This window comes from Trachypithecus francoisi, unplaced genomic scaffold (genome assembly GCF_009764315.1).
Source record: "Trachypithecus francoisi isolate TF-2019V2 unplaced genomic scaffold, Tfra_2.0 Lachesis_group20, whole genome shotgun sequence".
In the NCBI taxonomy this organism is placed as follows: Eukaryota; Metazoa; Chordata; class Mammalia; order Primates; family Cercopithecidae; genus Trachypithecus; species Trachypithecus francoisi.
Window position 1 is genome coordinate 59,157,583 of NW_022681466.1, and position 15,670 is coordinate 59,173,252.

A 15,670-nucleotide genomic window follows, 5' to 3' on the forward strand; every position below is an offset into this window, starting at 1 on the left:
CCCAATATATCCAAAGTATTATCATCTCGACATGAGATCAGTTTATACAAATCATTAATGAAACATTTTACTTTCTTCTTGTTACTAAGTCTTCAAAATCCAGTTTGCATTTTATACTTCCAGTACATCTCAAGTTGGACTAGTCATATTTCAAGCATCCAGTAGCCATATGTGGGTAACAGCCACCATATTGGAGAGAATAGGCTAACAGGACAAGTACAGCTACGACAAACAGAGAACTAAGGGGCTCAGGGGTTCTCTCTGAAGCATCTTCTCTTCCAAATACAGCAGTACTTGTTTCTGAACTTCTAGGGCTCTTCCTAGTGTTGCCGGAGGCCCCCAAATCCATAGCCTATGCATCAGGACATTGCAGCTACATTATTTACTCAGTGGAGGTCAAACAGGATAGAAAATCACATTCTTAAAAATTGTTCCCTCCTATATCTTCCTTTTGGTCAAACACATATAGACAATGCCCTCATTTTAATAAATACAAAAAGGAAATTAAATAAAGATTAAATTTTCCCAAGTATTTCTTGAGCAATACGCAATTTTTTTCAATGAAAAAGCAAGATAATGACTCAACACAACAATTAAATTCACAACACATATGAATGTAAATACCCTAGATTGTGTTAGGTGTTAAGAAGGATACAAAAGAAATAAGTGCCCTCTAGGAGATCAACTCCTGCGGAGAAGGACTCAAAGCACATAAAATAGCTAAATAACAAAGAAAATAAAAACCTAATTAACTACCACAATAAGGTGCAAAGAGTTACGCCAACTACCAAGAGAGAAAAGTCCCCACACAGGACTGTCCTCACTTCTAACACCAAATACAAATTTGGAGGTGTATTAGTCAGTTTTATGCTGCTGATAAAGACATACCCAAGACTAGGAAGAAAAAAAAGGTTTAATGGACTTACAAGTCCACATGACTGGGGACACCTCATAATCATGGCGGAAGGTGAAAGGCATGTCTCACATGGCAGCAGACAAGAGGAGAGAGCTTGTGCAGGGAAAGTCCCCCTTATACAAACATCAGATCTCATGAGACTTATTCACTATCATGAAAACAGCACAGGAAAACCCTGCCCCCATAATTCAATCACCTCCCACCAGGTTCCTTCCACAACACATGGGAATTGTGGGAGTTACAATGGAAGATGAAATTTGAATAGGGATACACCTAAACCATATCAGGAGGGTTCCCAAAACTTCCCTCTGGTTTGATAATTTACTAAAAGACTGACAAAACTCATGGAAAGCTGTTTATACTCATGGTTATGGTTTATTACCGGGAAAGAATGCAGATGAAAATCAGCCAAGAAAAGAGACAGATAGGGCAGTGCCCAGGAAATATTCACACACAGAGTTCTAGTCATCCTTTCCCCATGGAGTCATAGACAATGTTAACTCCTGCTGCTATGTTTGGCCACATGCAGGGAGTATTGTCAGCCAGGGAAGTCCAGGCAGGTCCTCGGTGTCCAGAGTTTTTACTGAGGCCCAAGCCCACATTGCCTGCATGGCTGACAGTTATGGTTAATACTGAGGGTCACCTTGATTGGATTAAAGGATGCAAAGTATTGTTCCTGGGTGTGTCCGTGTGGGTGTTGCCAAAGGAGATTACCATTTGAGTCAGTGAACTAGAAAAGGCAGACCTATTCTCAATCTGAGTGGGCACAATCTAATCAGATGCCAGCATGGCCAGAAAAAAAGCAGGCAGAAGAATGTGGAAAGATTAGACTGGTTTAGTCTTCTGGCTTATATCTTTCTCCCTTGCTGGATGTTTCCTGGCCTCGAACATCAGACTCTCAGTTCTTCAGCTTTGGGACTCAGACATGTTTTGTTGTTCCTTAGCTTGCCAATGGCTTATTGTGTGACCTAACCTTGTGATCATGTGAGTCAATACTCGTTATTAAACTCCCCTTTATATATGCATCTAACCTATTCGTTCTGTCCCTCTAGAGAAACCTGACTAATTCACTGACCCTTGTGTCCAGCCCTCCTGGAAATCAAGTAAATATCTTTAGTCCCTGGTCCTCCAGAAGCCGGAACTGATATCACGTGGTCCTACTACTGAGTAGGCTATCAGAGGAATCTAAAGGGGAGTTTAATCAGTAGTTGTCATCTTTCTCCCAACAATCCATTCTTCACACAGTAGCCCACGTGCTATGTTCAAAGCCCATGTCATAGCATGTTATGTTGCTATCAAGCCCTTCAATGGAGTTCTCAACTCATTTAAAATAATACACAAACTCATCACATCTTCGTCAAAGCTCTGCATGATCTGATTGCCACTGGCTTAATCTCACATGCCTCTCTCCCTTTCTCTCCAGTCACTCCAACCTTTCTCCTCCTCCTTGGATCCAACAAGCTCCTTCCCATCTTCGTGTAATGGCAGGCTGTTCTCCCTCTTTGTAGTGCTATTATCTCAGATCTTTCCATGACTGGTGTCTTCTCGTCATTTAGGTCTCAGCTAAAAATAAGCTCTGTCGAGAGGCCCTTTCGGACCATCCAATCCCCTTGGTGACCACTTTCCATGGCTATCATAGTAACTTGTCTTATTTTCTTCATATTAAGTGCCACTATCATCATTTAGTTTGTGTATTTAATTATTTGTTCATTTACTTGTTTATTATCTTTCTGTTACTAGACTATAAACTTCAAGAAAGTAAAATCTTGTCTGTTTTGCTTACTTCTCTATTTCCAGTTTCTATAACAGAGCCAGACACATAGCACAAACCTTATCAGATACTTGTTGAATGAATACAAATAGAATCCAAGATTTATTATTAGCATTTAAAATTGTGTAGAATAAAAAGACTGCTTTTCATGTTTCCTCTTTCTTCAGCCTCCTTTTTGATGACTTCTTTTCTCCAACACTGAATTATAATTACTTTTATCTTCAACCTTATCACAACTAGCTCTTCGAAAAAACCCTAAGAAATCCATTTACTTTAAAATGTAAATGACTGAAAATCAGAGGAGAGGTTCCAAGATGGCCAAATAGGAACAGCTCCAGTCTGCAGCTCCCAGCATGAGCAATGCAGAAGATGGATGATTTCTGCATTTCCAACTGAGGTACCGGGTTCTTCTCACAGGGGCTTGTCAGACGGTGGGTGCAGCCCACTGAGCAGGGCAGGACATCGCCTCACCCCAGAAGCACAAGGGGTTGGGGAATTACCTTTCCTAGCAAAGGGAAGCCTTGACAGATGGTACCTGGAAAATCAGGTACCAGGTATTCCGACCCTAATACTGCTTTTTTCCAAAGGCCTTAGCAAACAGCATGCCAGGAGATTATATCCCGTGCCTGGCTCAGAGGGTCCCACGCCCACGGAGCCTCGTTCACTGCTAGCAGAGCAGTCTGAAATCAAACTGCGAGGCGGCAGTGAGGCTGGGGGAGCAGTATCCACCATTGCTAAGGCTTGAGTAGGTAAACAAAGCAGCTGGGAAGCTCAAACTGTGGTGGAGCCCACCACAGCTCAAGGAGACCTGCCTGCCTCTGTAGACTCCACCTCTAGGGGCAGGGCGTAGCTGAACAAAAGGCAGCAGAAGCTTCTGCAGACTTAAACGTCCCTGTCTGACAGCTTTGAAGAGAGTAGTGGTTCTCCCAGCACAGAGTTTGAGATCTGAGGACCGACAGACTGCCTCCTCAAGTGGGTCCCTGACCCCCAAGTAGACACCTGGGAGACACCTCCCAGTAGGGGGCAACTGACACCTCATATGGCTGCGTGCCCCTCTGAGACGAAGCTTCCAGAGGAAGGATCAGGCAGGTACTTTCAGGTACACCAATCAGACGTAGATTTGGTCTTTTCACATAGTCCCATATTTCTTGGAGGCTTTTTTCATTTCTTTTTACTCTTTTTTCTCTAAACTTCTCTTCTCGCTTCATTTCACTCATTTTATCTTCAGTCACTGATACCCTTTCTTCCACCTGATCAAATCAGCTACTGAAGCTAGTGACGGGGAGAACGGAACCAAGTTGGAAAACACTCTTCAGGATATTATCCAGGAGAACTTACCCAACCCAGCAAGGCAGGCCAACATTCAAATTCAGGAAATACAGAGAACGCCACAAAGATACTCCTTGAGAAGAGCAACTCCAAGACACATAATTATCAGATTCTCCAAAGTTGAAATGAAGGAAAAAGTGTTACAGGCAGCCAGAGAGAAAAATCTGGTTACACACAAAGGGAAGCCCATCAGACTAACAGCAGATCTCTTGGCAGAAACTCTACAAGCCAGAAGAGAGTAGCGGCCAATATTCAACATTCTGAAAGAAAAGAATTTTCAACCCAGAATTTCATATCCAGCCAAACTAAGCTTCATAAGTGAAGGAGAAATAAAATCCTTTACAGACAAACAAATGCTGAGAGATTTTGTCACTACCAAGCCTACCTTATAAGAGCTCCTGAAGAAAGCACTAAACATGGAAACAACCAGTACCAGCCCCTGCAAAACCATCCCAAATTGTAAACACCATCAATGCTACAAAGAAACTGCATCAACTAACAAGCAAAATAACCAGGTAGCATCATAATGACAGGATCAAATTCACACATAAAAAATTAACCTTAAATGTAAATGGGCTAAATGTTCCAATTAAAAGACACAGACTGGCAAATTGGATAAAGGGTCAAGACCCATCAGTGTGCTGTATTCAGGAGATCCATCTCACATGCAGAGACACACATAGGCTCAAAATAAAGGGATGGAGGAAGATCTACCAAGCAAATGGAAAACAAAAAAAGGCAGGGGTTGCAATCCTAGTCTCTAATAAAACAGCCTTTAAACCAACAAAGATCAAAAGAGACAAAGAAGGCCATTACATAATGGTAAAGGGATCAATTAAACAAGAAGCGCTAACTATCCTAAATATATATGCACCCAATACAGGAGCTCCCAGATTCTTAAAGCAAGTCATTAGAGACCTACAAAGAGACTTTGACTCCCACAAAATAATAATAGAAGACTTTAACACCCCACTGTCAATATCAGACAGCAAGACAGAAAGTTAACAAGCATACCCAGGAATTGAACTCAACTTTGCACCAAGCAGACCTAATAGACATCTACAGAACTCTCCACCCCAAAATCAACAAAATATACATTCTTCTCAGCACCACATTACACTTATTCCAAAATTGACCACATAGTTGGAAGTAAAGCACTCCTCAGCAAATGTAAAAGAACAGAAATTATAACAAAACTGTCTCTCAGACCACAGTGCAATCAAACTAGAACTCAGGATTAAGAAACTCACTCAAGGCCGGGCGCAGTGGCTCAAGCCTGTAATCCCAGCACTTGGGAGGCCGAGACGGCGGATCACGAGGTCAGGAGATCGAGACATCCTGGCTAACACAGTGAAACCCCATCTCTACTAAAAATACAAAACTAGCCGGGCGAGGTGGCGGGCGCCTGTAGTCCCAGCTACTCGGGAGCTGAGGCAGGAGAATGGCGTAAACCCGGGAGGCGGAGCTTGCAGTGAGCTGAGATCTGGCCACTGCACTCCAGTCCGGGCGACAGAGCGAGACTCTGCCTCAAAAAAAAAAAAAAAAAAAAAAAAAAAAAAAAAAAGAAACTCACTCAAAACCACTCAACTACATGGAAACTGAACAACCTGCTCCTGAATGACTACTGGGTGCTTAACAAAATGGAGGCAGAAATAAAGATATTCTTTGAAATCAATGAGAACAAAGACACAACATACCAGAATCTCTGAGACACGTTTAAAGCAGTGTGTAGAGGAAAATTTATAGCACTAAATGCCCACAAAAGAAAGCAGGAAAGAGCCAAAATTGACACCCTAACATCACAATTAAAAGAACTAGAGAAGCAACAGCAAATACATTCAAAAGCTAGCAGAAGGCAAGAAATAACTAAGATCAGAGCAGAACTGAAGGAGACAGAGACACAGAAAAACCTTCAAAAAATCAATGAATCCAGGAACTGGTTTTTTGAAAAGATCGACAAAATTGATAGACTGCTAGCAAGACTAATAAAGAACAAAAGAGAAAAGAATCAAATAGATGCAATAAAAAATGATAAAAAGGATATCACCACTGATCCCACAGAAATACAAACTACCATCAGAGAATACTATAAACACCTCTACACATATAAACTAGAAAATCTAGAAGAAATGCATAAGTTCCTGGAGGCATACACCCTCCCAAGACTAAACCATGAAGAAATTGAATCCCTGAATAGACCAATAACAGGTTCTGAAATTGAGGCAATAATTAATAGCCTACCAATCAAAAAATGTCCAGGACCAGATGGAATCACAGCCGAATTCTACCAGAAGTACAAAGAGAAGCTAGTACCATTCCTTCTGAAACTATGGAAAAAGAGGGAATCCTCCTTAATTCATTTTCTGATGCCAGCATTTTCCTGATACCAAAGTCTGGCAGAGACACAACAAAAAAAGAGAATTTTAGAACAGTATCCCTGATGAACTTCGATGCAAAAATCCTCAATAAAATACTGGCAAACCAAATCCAGCAGCACATCAAAAAGCTTATCCACCACAATCAAGTTGGCTTCATCCCTGGGATGCAAGGCTAGTTCAACATATGCAAATCAATAAATGTAATCCATCATATAAGCAGAACCAAAGACAAAACCCACATGATTATCTCAATAGATGTAGAAAAGGTCTTCAACAAAATTCAACAGCCCTTCATGCTAAAAACTCTCAATAAACTAAGCATTGATGGGACATATCTGAAAATCCTAAGAGCCATTTATGACAAACCAACAGCCAATATCATACTGAATGGGCAAAAACTGGAAGCATTCCCTTTGAAAACTGGCACAAGACAGGGATGCCCTCTCTCACCACTCCTATTCAACATAGTGTTGGAAGTTCTGACCAGGGCAGTCAGGCAAGAGAAAGAAATAAAGTGTATTCAATTAGGGAAAGAGGAAGTCAAATTGTCCCTGTTTGCAGGTGGCATAATTGTATATTTAGAAAACCCCATCATCTCAGCCCAAAATCTCCTTAAGCTGATAAGCAACTTCAGCAAAGTCTCAGGATACAAAATCAGTGTGCAAAAATCACAAGCATTCCTATATACCAATAACAGATAAACAGAGAGCCAAACCATGAGTGAACTCCCATTCACAATTGCTTAAAGGGAATAAAATACCTAGGAATCTAACTTACAAGGGATGTGAAGGACCTCTTCAAGGAGAACTACAAACCACTGCTCAATGAAATAAAAGAGGACACAAACAAATGGAAGAACATTCCATGCTCATGAATAGGAAGAATAAATATTGTGAAAATGGCCATACGGCCCAAGGTAATTTATAGATTCAGTGCCATCCCCATCAAGCTACCAATGACTTTCTTCACAGAATTGGAAAAAACTACTTTAAAATTCATATGGAACCAAAAAAGAGCCCGCATAGCCAAGACAATCCTAAGCCAAAAGAACAAAGCTAGAGGCATCATGCTACCTGACTTCAAACTATATTACAAGGCTACAGTAACCAAAACAGCATGGTACTGGTACCAAAACAGAGATATAGACCAATGGAACAGAATAGAGCCCTCAGAAATAACACTACACATCTACAATGATCTGATCTTTGACAAACCCGACAAAAACATGAAATGGGAAAAGGATTCCCTATTTAACAAATGGTGCTGGGAAAACTGCCTGGCCATATGTAGAAAGCTGAAACTGGATCCCTTCCTTACACCTTCTACAAAGATTAATTCAAGATGGATTAAAGACTTAGGTGTTAGATATAAAACCATAAAAACCCTAGAAGAAAACCTAGGTAACACCAATCAGGCCATAGGCATGGGCAAGGACTTCATGACTAAAACATCAAAAGCAATGGCAACAAAAGCCAAAATAGACAAATGGGATCTAATTAAACTAAAAGAGCTTCTGCACAGTGAAAGAAACTACCATCAGAGTGAACAGGCAACCTACAGAAAGGGAGAAAATTTTTACAATCTACACATCTAACAAAGGGCTAATATCCAGAATCTTCAAAGAACTTAAAAAAATTTCAAGAAAAAAATCAAACAACCCCATCAAAAAGTGGGTGAAAGATATGAACAGACACTTCTCAAAAGAAGACATGCAGCCAACAGACACATGAAAAAATGTTCATCATCACTGGCTATCAGGGAAATGCAAATCAAAACCACAATGAGATACCATCTCACATTGGTTAGAATGGCAATCATTAAAAAGTCAGGAAACAATAGGTGCTGGAGAGGATGTGGATAAATAGGAATGCTTTTACACTGTTGGTAGGACTGTAAACTAGTTCAACCATTGTGGAAGACAGTGTGGCGATTCCTCAAGGATCTAGAACTGGAAATACCATTTGACCCAGCCATCCCATTACTGGGTATATACCCAAAGGATTATGAATCATGCTGCTATAAAGACACATGCACACATATGTTTATTGCAGCACTATTCACAATAGCAAAGACTTGGAACCAACCCAAATGTCCATCGATGATAGACTGGATTAAGAAAATGTGGCACATATACACCATGGAATACTATGCAGCCATAAAAAGGGATGAGTTCATGTCCTTTGCAGGGACATGGATGAAGCTGGAAACCATCATTCTGAGCAAACTATTGCAAGGACAGAAAATCAAACACCACATGTTGTCACTCATAGGTGGAAATTGAACAATGAGAACACTTGAACACAGGGTGGGGAACATCACACACTGAGGCCTTTCATGGGGTGGGGGGAGGGGAGAGGGATAGCATTAGGAGTTATACCTAATGTAAATGACGAGTTAATGGGTGCAGCACACCAACATGGCACACGTATACACATATGTAACAAACCTGCACATTGTGTATATATACCATAGAACTTAAAGTATAATCATAATGATAAAAAGAAAAATAAAATGCAAATGACTGACAAAGTTAATTATGTTAAGGCTCTTAAAGTTGAGACAAAACATCAAATTGGTGAATTTCCATGGCATTTCCAAACTATGTAAGGTGAAGTTGTGAATTCTTTTCTTCATGCTGAGCTCTCCAGAGTACATGATCACCTTGTATCGTTTTCAGTTAATGGTGATCACACAAGCAACTTCTCAGCCAGATGTCAACGGAGTGGACACTCAAGTGATGACATTTCTAGCCAACTGAGCTTGAGAGTTTGGGTGTATAAGGCTTTTTCAGTGCCGTGAAAATTCCTACCCACTCTACCTAAGTATAGAACCTCCCCAGTTAGAGGAATAAAGAGAATGGAAGTACAAACATTTAATATTACATGGGGTGGGGGGGTTGTGAGATACTATACTGAAGTGGAAACAGTGAGAACCAGAGGGAAGAGATTTTTTTTTGAGGAGTTTCACTCTTGCTGCCCAGGCTGGAGTGCAATGGCACGATCTCAGCTCACTACAACCTCCGCCTCCCAGGTTCAAGCGATCCTCCTGCCTCAGCCTCCCAAGTAACTAGGATTACAGGTGCTCACCGCCATTAGCGGTGCCTGGCTAATTTTTGTATTTTTATTAGAGATGGGATTTCACCATGTTGGCCAAGCTGGTCTCAAACTCCTGACCTCAGGTCATCTGCCTGCTTCGGCCTCCCAAAGTGCTGGGATTACAGGCGTGAGCCACCACACCCAGCCGAAAAGAGATTTCAAACAAATAAACAGTAGTGGATGGCAACTGCTTGGAAATAGGGGACAAGAGAATTTTAAAAATAAGTTATAATACCAAGATACCAAGCCTTATTACAAAATGAGCAATAGAAATCTTTGATGAAAAGAGAGAAATTAGGATGTGTAAGCAATCTTATTGGGGAAGAACATGAAAAACATATTGTATTTGGAGTGATGGTGGGACAGCTATCTATAAATGTTAAATGATCAGTTAGGAATATGATAATTGAGTTAGATGGTAGGCTGGACTGGAGATCAGACAGTGGTAGCTCATGGACACATCTGCACATGGAAAGTCCCTAAGTAATAAAAATTTCTAGGTCCTGAAACAGGTACACATGAAAGGAAGAGTCATAACTCATGCTGCAGGTACAGAAAATGGTGGTTACCTGTATGTTTACTGTGGTACTATTCACAATAGCAAAGACTTGGAACCAACCCAAATGTCCATCAATGACAGACAGGATTAAGAAAATGTGGCACATATACACCATGGAATACTATGCAGTCATGAAAAAGGATGAGTTCATGTCCTTTGTAGGGACATGGATGCAGCTGGAAACCATCATTCTCAGCAAACTATCGCAAGAACAGAAAACCAAACACCACATGTTCTCATTCATAGGTGGGAATTGAACAATGAGATCACTTGGACACGTGAAGGGGAACATCACACACTGGGGCCTGTTGTGGGGTGGGGGGAGGGGAGAGGGATAGCATTAGGAGGTATACCTAATGTAAATGACGAGTTAATGGGTGCAGCACACGAACATGGCACATGTATACGTATGTAACAAACCTGCACGTTGTGAACATGTACCCTAGAACTTAAATTATAATATAAAAAAAAGAAAAAAAGAAAAAAAAAAAGAAAGAAAATGGTAGTTACATAAATACAAACCACCAAGTAGTTAACAGCTCAGAACTCAGACGTTGGTCCTACATGCGATAACTTTTTGAGCAGTAAAATTGCCATGGTAACAAATTGTTTCTGGATCCTGGTATAGCCATTCCAGCAGGGTAAACAATAAAAGTCCTAGAGTCCCTTCGTTCGAGTCTCTACAGATCTGATAACACCAAATAATCACTGACCATCACCACTACCCTGGCTGTGTTCTAATGAAACACAGGAGGCAACTAAGGACCCTTCCCCACTGAGAGATATCCTTTCTCTCTGCTGATTTCATAATTTTTTTTTTTTTTTTTTTTTTTGAGACGGAGTCTTGCTCTGTCGCCCAGGCTGGAGTGCAGTGGCGCGATCTCCGCTCACTGCAAGCTCCGCCTCCTGGGTTTAGGCCATTCTCCTGCCTCAGCCTCCCGAGTAGCTGGGACTACAGGCGCCCGCCATCTCGCCCGGCTAGTTTTTTGTATTTTTTTAGTAGAGACGGGGTTTCACCGTGTAGACCAGAATGGTCTCGATCTCCTGACCTCGTGATCCACCCGTCTCGGCCTCCCAAAGTGCTGGGATTACAGGCTTGAGCTACCGCGCCCGGCCTGATTTCATAATATTTTTAACCCTCAGTGAACTGTATGAGTAAATATGAAAAGTGTTTCTGATTTGCGTTTCTAGGATACTTAATTTTTAAAAATATTTTCTTCCAGTCTTTGCCGTGTACATATGCAAATATTTTTATTGCAAAATAAGGATCGTACAAGAAGGTTCTTTCATAATTTTTTTGTTTGTGGCTTAGAAATACATTATTTTTGTAATTTATTTTACCCTCGTCATAAAATGCTTTTCTACCGCGTACTTTTCATAGCCATGTAGACTTTACCATTTTTGGATCTTACAACGAGGATTTTAATTTTTACATAATCCACCTGTCAGTCCATTTACAACTCAAATTGCTTTTGAAAGCATGCTTAGAAGGTCACTGTGTTTTATTTTAGCATGTTTATAGTGTTCATTAAAGCATAAATCTATCTGCAATTTATTTTAACATATGATTTAACAGTGTGATCTCACCTTGTTGCTTTTTTTAATGAGTCACCAGTTGGGAGTCAACAAGGAGTGAGATGACATTTAATGAATAATGTTTTCTCCACTGACTTGACACATGCTAGCTTATTATTTGTTATTTGAGACTCACTTCTAGAAATTTCTATTTTAGAATTCTATTCTATTCCACTGACCAGTTTACTTATTCCTTACATTACAAAATAACTGAAACTTTATAAACTGTATGAATATATAAGCAACACTCTCCTTATGACTTTTTTTTTTCCAAATCATCTTACCTATTTTCAGGCATTTAATTTTATCAAATTAAATATTTTAAGTGTTAAAATTTTAATTGAAAACTACTATTTATTTTGCAGAGGTTCATTTGGCAATAACATGTATCTTGGTATCTAAGAACAGGTTTTTCCAGCCATTTATGAAGAAGCCATTCTCTTTCCCATTCTCAAATATTTCCCTTCAGCAATGATCGCCTCTCCACAGCACAATTAATTGACCCCCTCCTGGATTATTTTCGTTGGCAAAGAGGCATGATCTAGTTTCCATCCTCTTTGGAAAAAAAAAAAAAAAATTGTCCCAAACCTCACATCCTCATAATCTCGCCTTCCCTCCACATCAAAATCTCTGCAAGGGCTGTCTGCGATCAATCACTGATCACACATACTCACCTCCCACTCACTACCTAACCTACCTAGATGGGATTCTTCTTGTGATGCTCCACCACATCACATGATCCTGTGAAGACATCAAATACTTTCCTGCTGAAAAATCCACAACTTTCTCTGGCCTCCACATTTCTGACCTTTCAGCAATAGACCCCCTCTCTTGAAAACATTTCCTCTCCTGGCCTCTGTGACCACATGCTGTGGGTTTTCCTTCAACCTCACTGGATCTTCTGTTGATGATTCTGTCTGCCTCATCCTTGATGTGTTTATTGGCATGACTCACGAGGTTCTGGGTCCTCTCTCTTCCTTCACACCCTCTTCATGCTTATGACATTTTCCAATCAATTCTCTTCTTTTCTATGTCACTCAGTTTTCAGTCTGTTCAGTATCATCCCATCAGCATACAAATATGCTGTGATTTCTCCCCTCTTGCTTGACGTCTCTTCATTCTATAGCTTTATTTCTTTACTCCCAGAATCTTCTGAATTTGCTTACTATCTTCAGGTACTTTTCATTTCATTTTGAATTTTTCAGGTGTGCTATCCTATTATCAATGGATAAAAACTTTTGTCCTTATTTTCAATAGTTATACCTTCTGCTCATATTGTCTTCTTACCTAATTGAATTGATAAAAAAATTTCAGAAAAATATTAAGAAAAATTGCTCATATCAAAGCATCTTTATCTGGCTTCCAACCTGAAAAGACATATCACCCTTTCACCATCATATCATGTATCACACTTCACCACATACCACACTTCACCATCATATATGACAAAATTTAAGGTAGATGGTTTCTGTGATGTTCAAAAGTTTCCTTAGATTACAAAAAGTTTTCTCAGTTGTGGATATTGAATTTTATCTATAATATTTCAATATAATATTGAATTTTATCTATAATATTTTGATATTCATACATAGGATCATAGAATTCTGTGAATTTGCATTGTGAATAATTATGTTAACAGCTTTTCTGTTATATATTTCTATTATATATTTACCTTTATAGTCTCATGACAAATCCTATTTGGTTACATATAATTGTCTTCCTAATGTACTGCTGCATTTAGATTGTTATTTTTCTTTTTTATTTTTTTGAGACAGAGTCTCGCTCTGTCACCCAGGCTGGAGCACGATCTCAGCTCACTGCAACCTCTGCCTCCTGGATTCAAGCAATTCTCCTGCCTCAGCCTCCTGAGTAGCTGGGATTACAGACACACGCCAACACACCTGGCTAATTTTTGTATTTTTAGTAGAGACAGGTTTTCACCATGTTGGTCAGGCTGGTCTCGAACTCCTGACCTTGTAATCCACCTGCCTCGGCCTCCCAAAGTGCTGGGATTACAAGCAAGAGCCACTGAACCCAGCCTAGATTGTTGTTATTTTGTTTGTTTGTTTGTTTTGTTTTGTTTTGAGATAGAGTCTCGCTCTGCCGCCCGGGCTGGAGTGCAGTGGCCGGATCTCAGCTCACTTCAGCTCACTGCAAGCTCCGCCTCCCGGGTTCACACCATTCTCCTGCCTCAGCCTCCCGAGTAGCTGGGACTACAGGCGCCCGCCACCACGCCCGGCTGGTTTTTTGTATTTTTTAGTAGAGACGGGGTTTCACCGTGTTAGCCAGGATAGTCTCGATCTCCTGACCTCGTGATCCACCCATCTCTATTTTTCTATAAGGTTTTTGCTCTTTCAAACAGATCATTCCCTATGTTGCATTTTTACTATACATTTATTAGACTCTAGCATAAGAGATATGAAAGATTTTTACTTTTTTAAATAAGATTTAGCCTATTTCAGGACACAAGTAACTGTTTCATAAAAATCAAGAAAAACTGACCATAAAACTGTGTTTAGCCTCTTTTTTTTCATAATTTTTCCCATAGATAGCTAGGTTTTATTATCATTAATTTGATTTTTTAATTGGGCAATTTATACTTCCTAGAAATGTGAACATTTCATCAACATTAGCATTTATTATCATGAAGTGTTATATTGTATTATTTGTGGCTTTAATACTTCTTGATATCTGATTTTATATCCCTTTTGCTTTCCAGATGGCCTATTTTTTCTAATTTTTTTATTAAGACTATTACACCTTAACATTATATATTTTATTATCCCTTTCAAAGAACTAGCATTTGACTAATTTATCAATTTTACTTTTTTATTTTGTTTTATTAATTTCTACTTTTATTTTATTATTCCCTGGCTTGTGCTTCCTCATTTAATTCAGTTCTTATATTACCATTTTTTCTAGTAAAAAAGCACAATAGTAGTAATATTGGTAAATTTCTTAATGGGGCTTTATCATTTTGCCTAAAAAATAACATTCACCCCTGTTCCCTTCAGGCATCCCACTTGCCCTGGAAGTAATTAGGAATTGTTGCAAAAGGACTTCAGATAAGAAGACTGAAACAATGAATGTTCAGCTTCTGGTGTTTAAGAGTAGGATTTTGCAGCAAGACATACCTTTGTCTTGAAAATAAGAGTCTCTAATTCCTCCTTTTCCTATATAATTATATTGAATGATATAGACTTCGGGGGCTAAACTTTGAGTATTTAGTACAAGTGTTCCTATCTTGCCGAAGAAAATGAAATACAGGCCGGGCGCGGTGGCTCAAGCCTGTAATCCCAGCACTTTGGGAGGCCAAGACGGGCGGATCACAAGGTCAGGAGATCGAGACCATCCTGGCTAATACGGTGAAACCCCGTCTCTACTAAAAATACAAAAAACTAGCCGGGCGAGGTGGCGGGCGCCTGTAGTCCCAGCTACTCGGGAGGCTGAGGCAGGAGAATGGCGTAAACCCGGGAGGCGGAGCTTGCAGTGAGCTGAGATCCGGCCACCGCACTCCAGCCTGGGCGGCAGAGCAAGACTCCGTCTCAAAAAAAAAAAAAAAAGAAAATGAAATACAGCCGAACCTTGAACAATAAGGGTTAGCACTGCATAAGTCCACTTATATGGGAATTTTCTTTCTCCTCTGCCACCCCAGAGACAGCAAAACCAACCCTTCCTCTTTCTCCTCCTCCTCAGCTTACTCAACATGAAGAGGATGAAGACAAAGACCTTTGTGATGATCTACTTCCATTTAATGAATAGTAAATACATATTCTCTTCCTTCAGGTTTTCTTAAGAAAATTTTCCTTTCTCTAGCTTACTGTGTTATAGGGATACAGTATATAATACAGATAACATACAAAATATGTATTAATAGACTGTTTATATTATCAGTAAGGCTTTTTGTCAACAGGAAGCTATTAGTAGTTTGAAGAGTCCAAAATTATGCCTGGATTTTTGACTGTACAGTAGATTGATGCCGCACGTCCCCATGCTGTTCAAGAGCCAACTGCAGATTATACCTTTCCAGCTACTGGAAGAGCTATA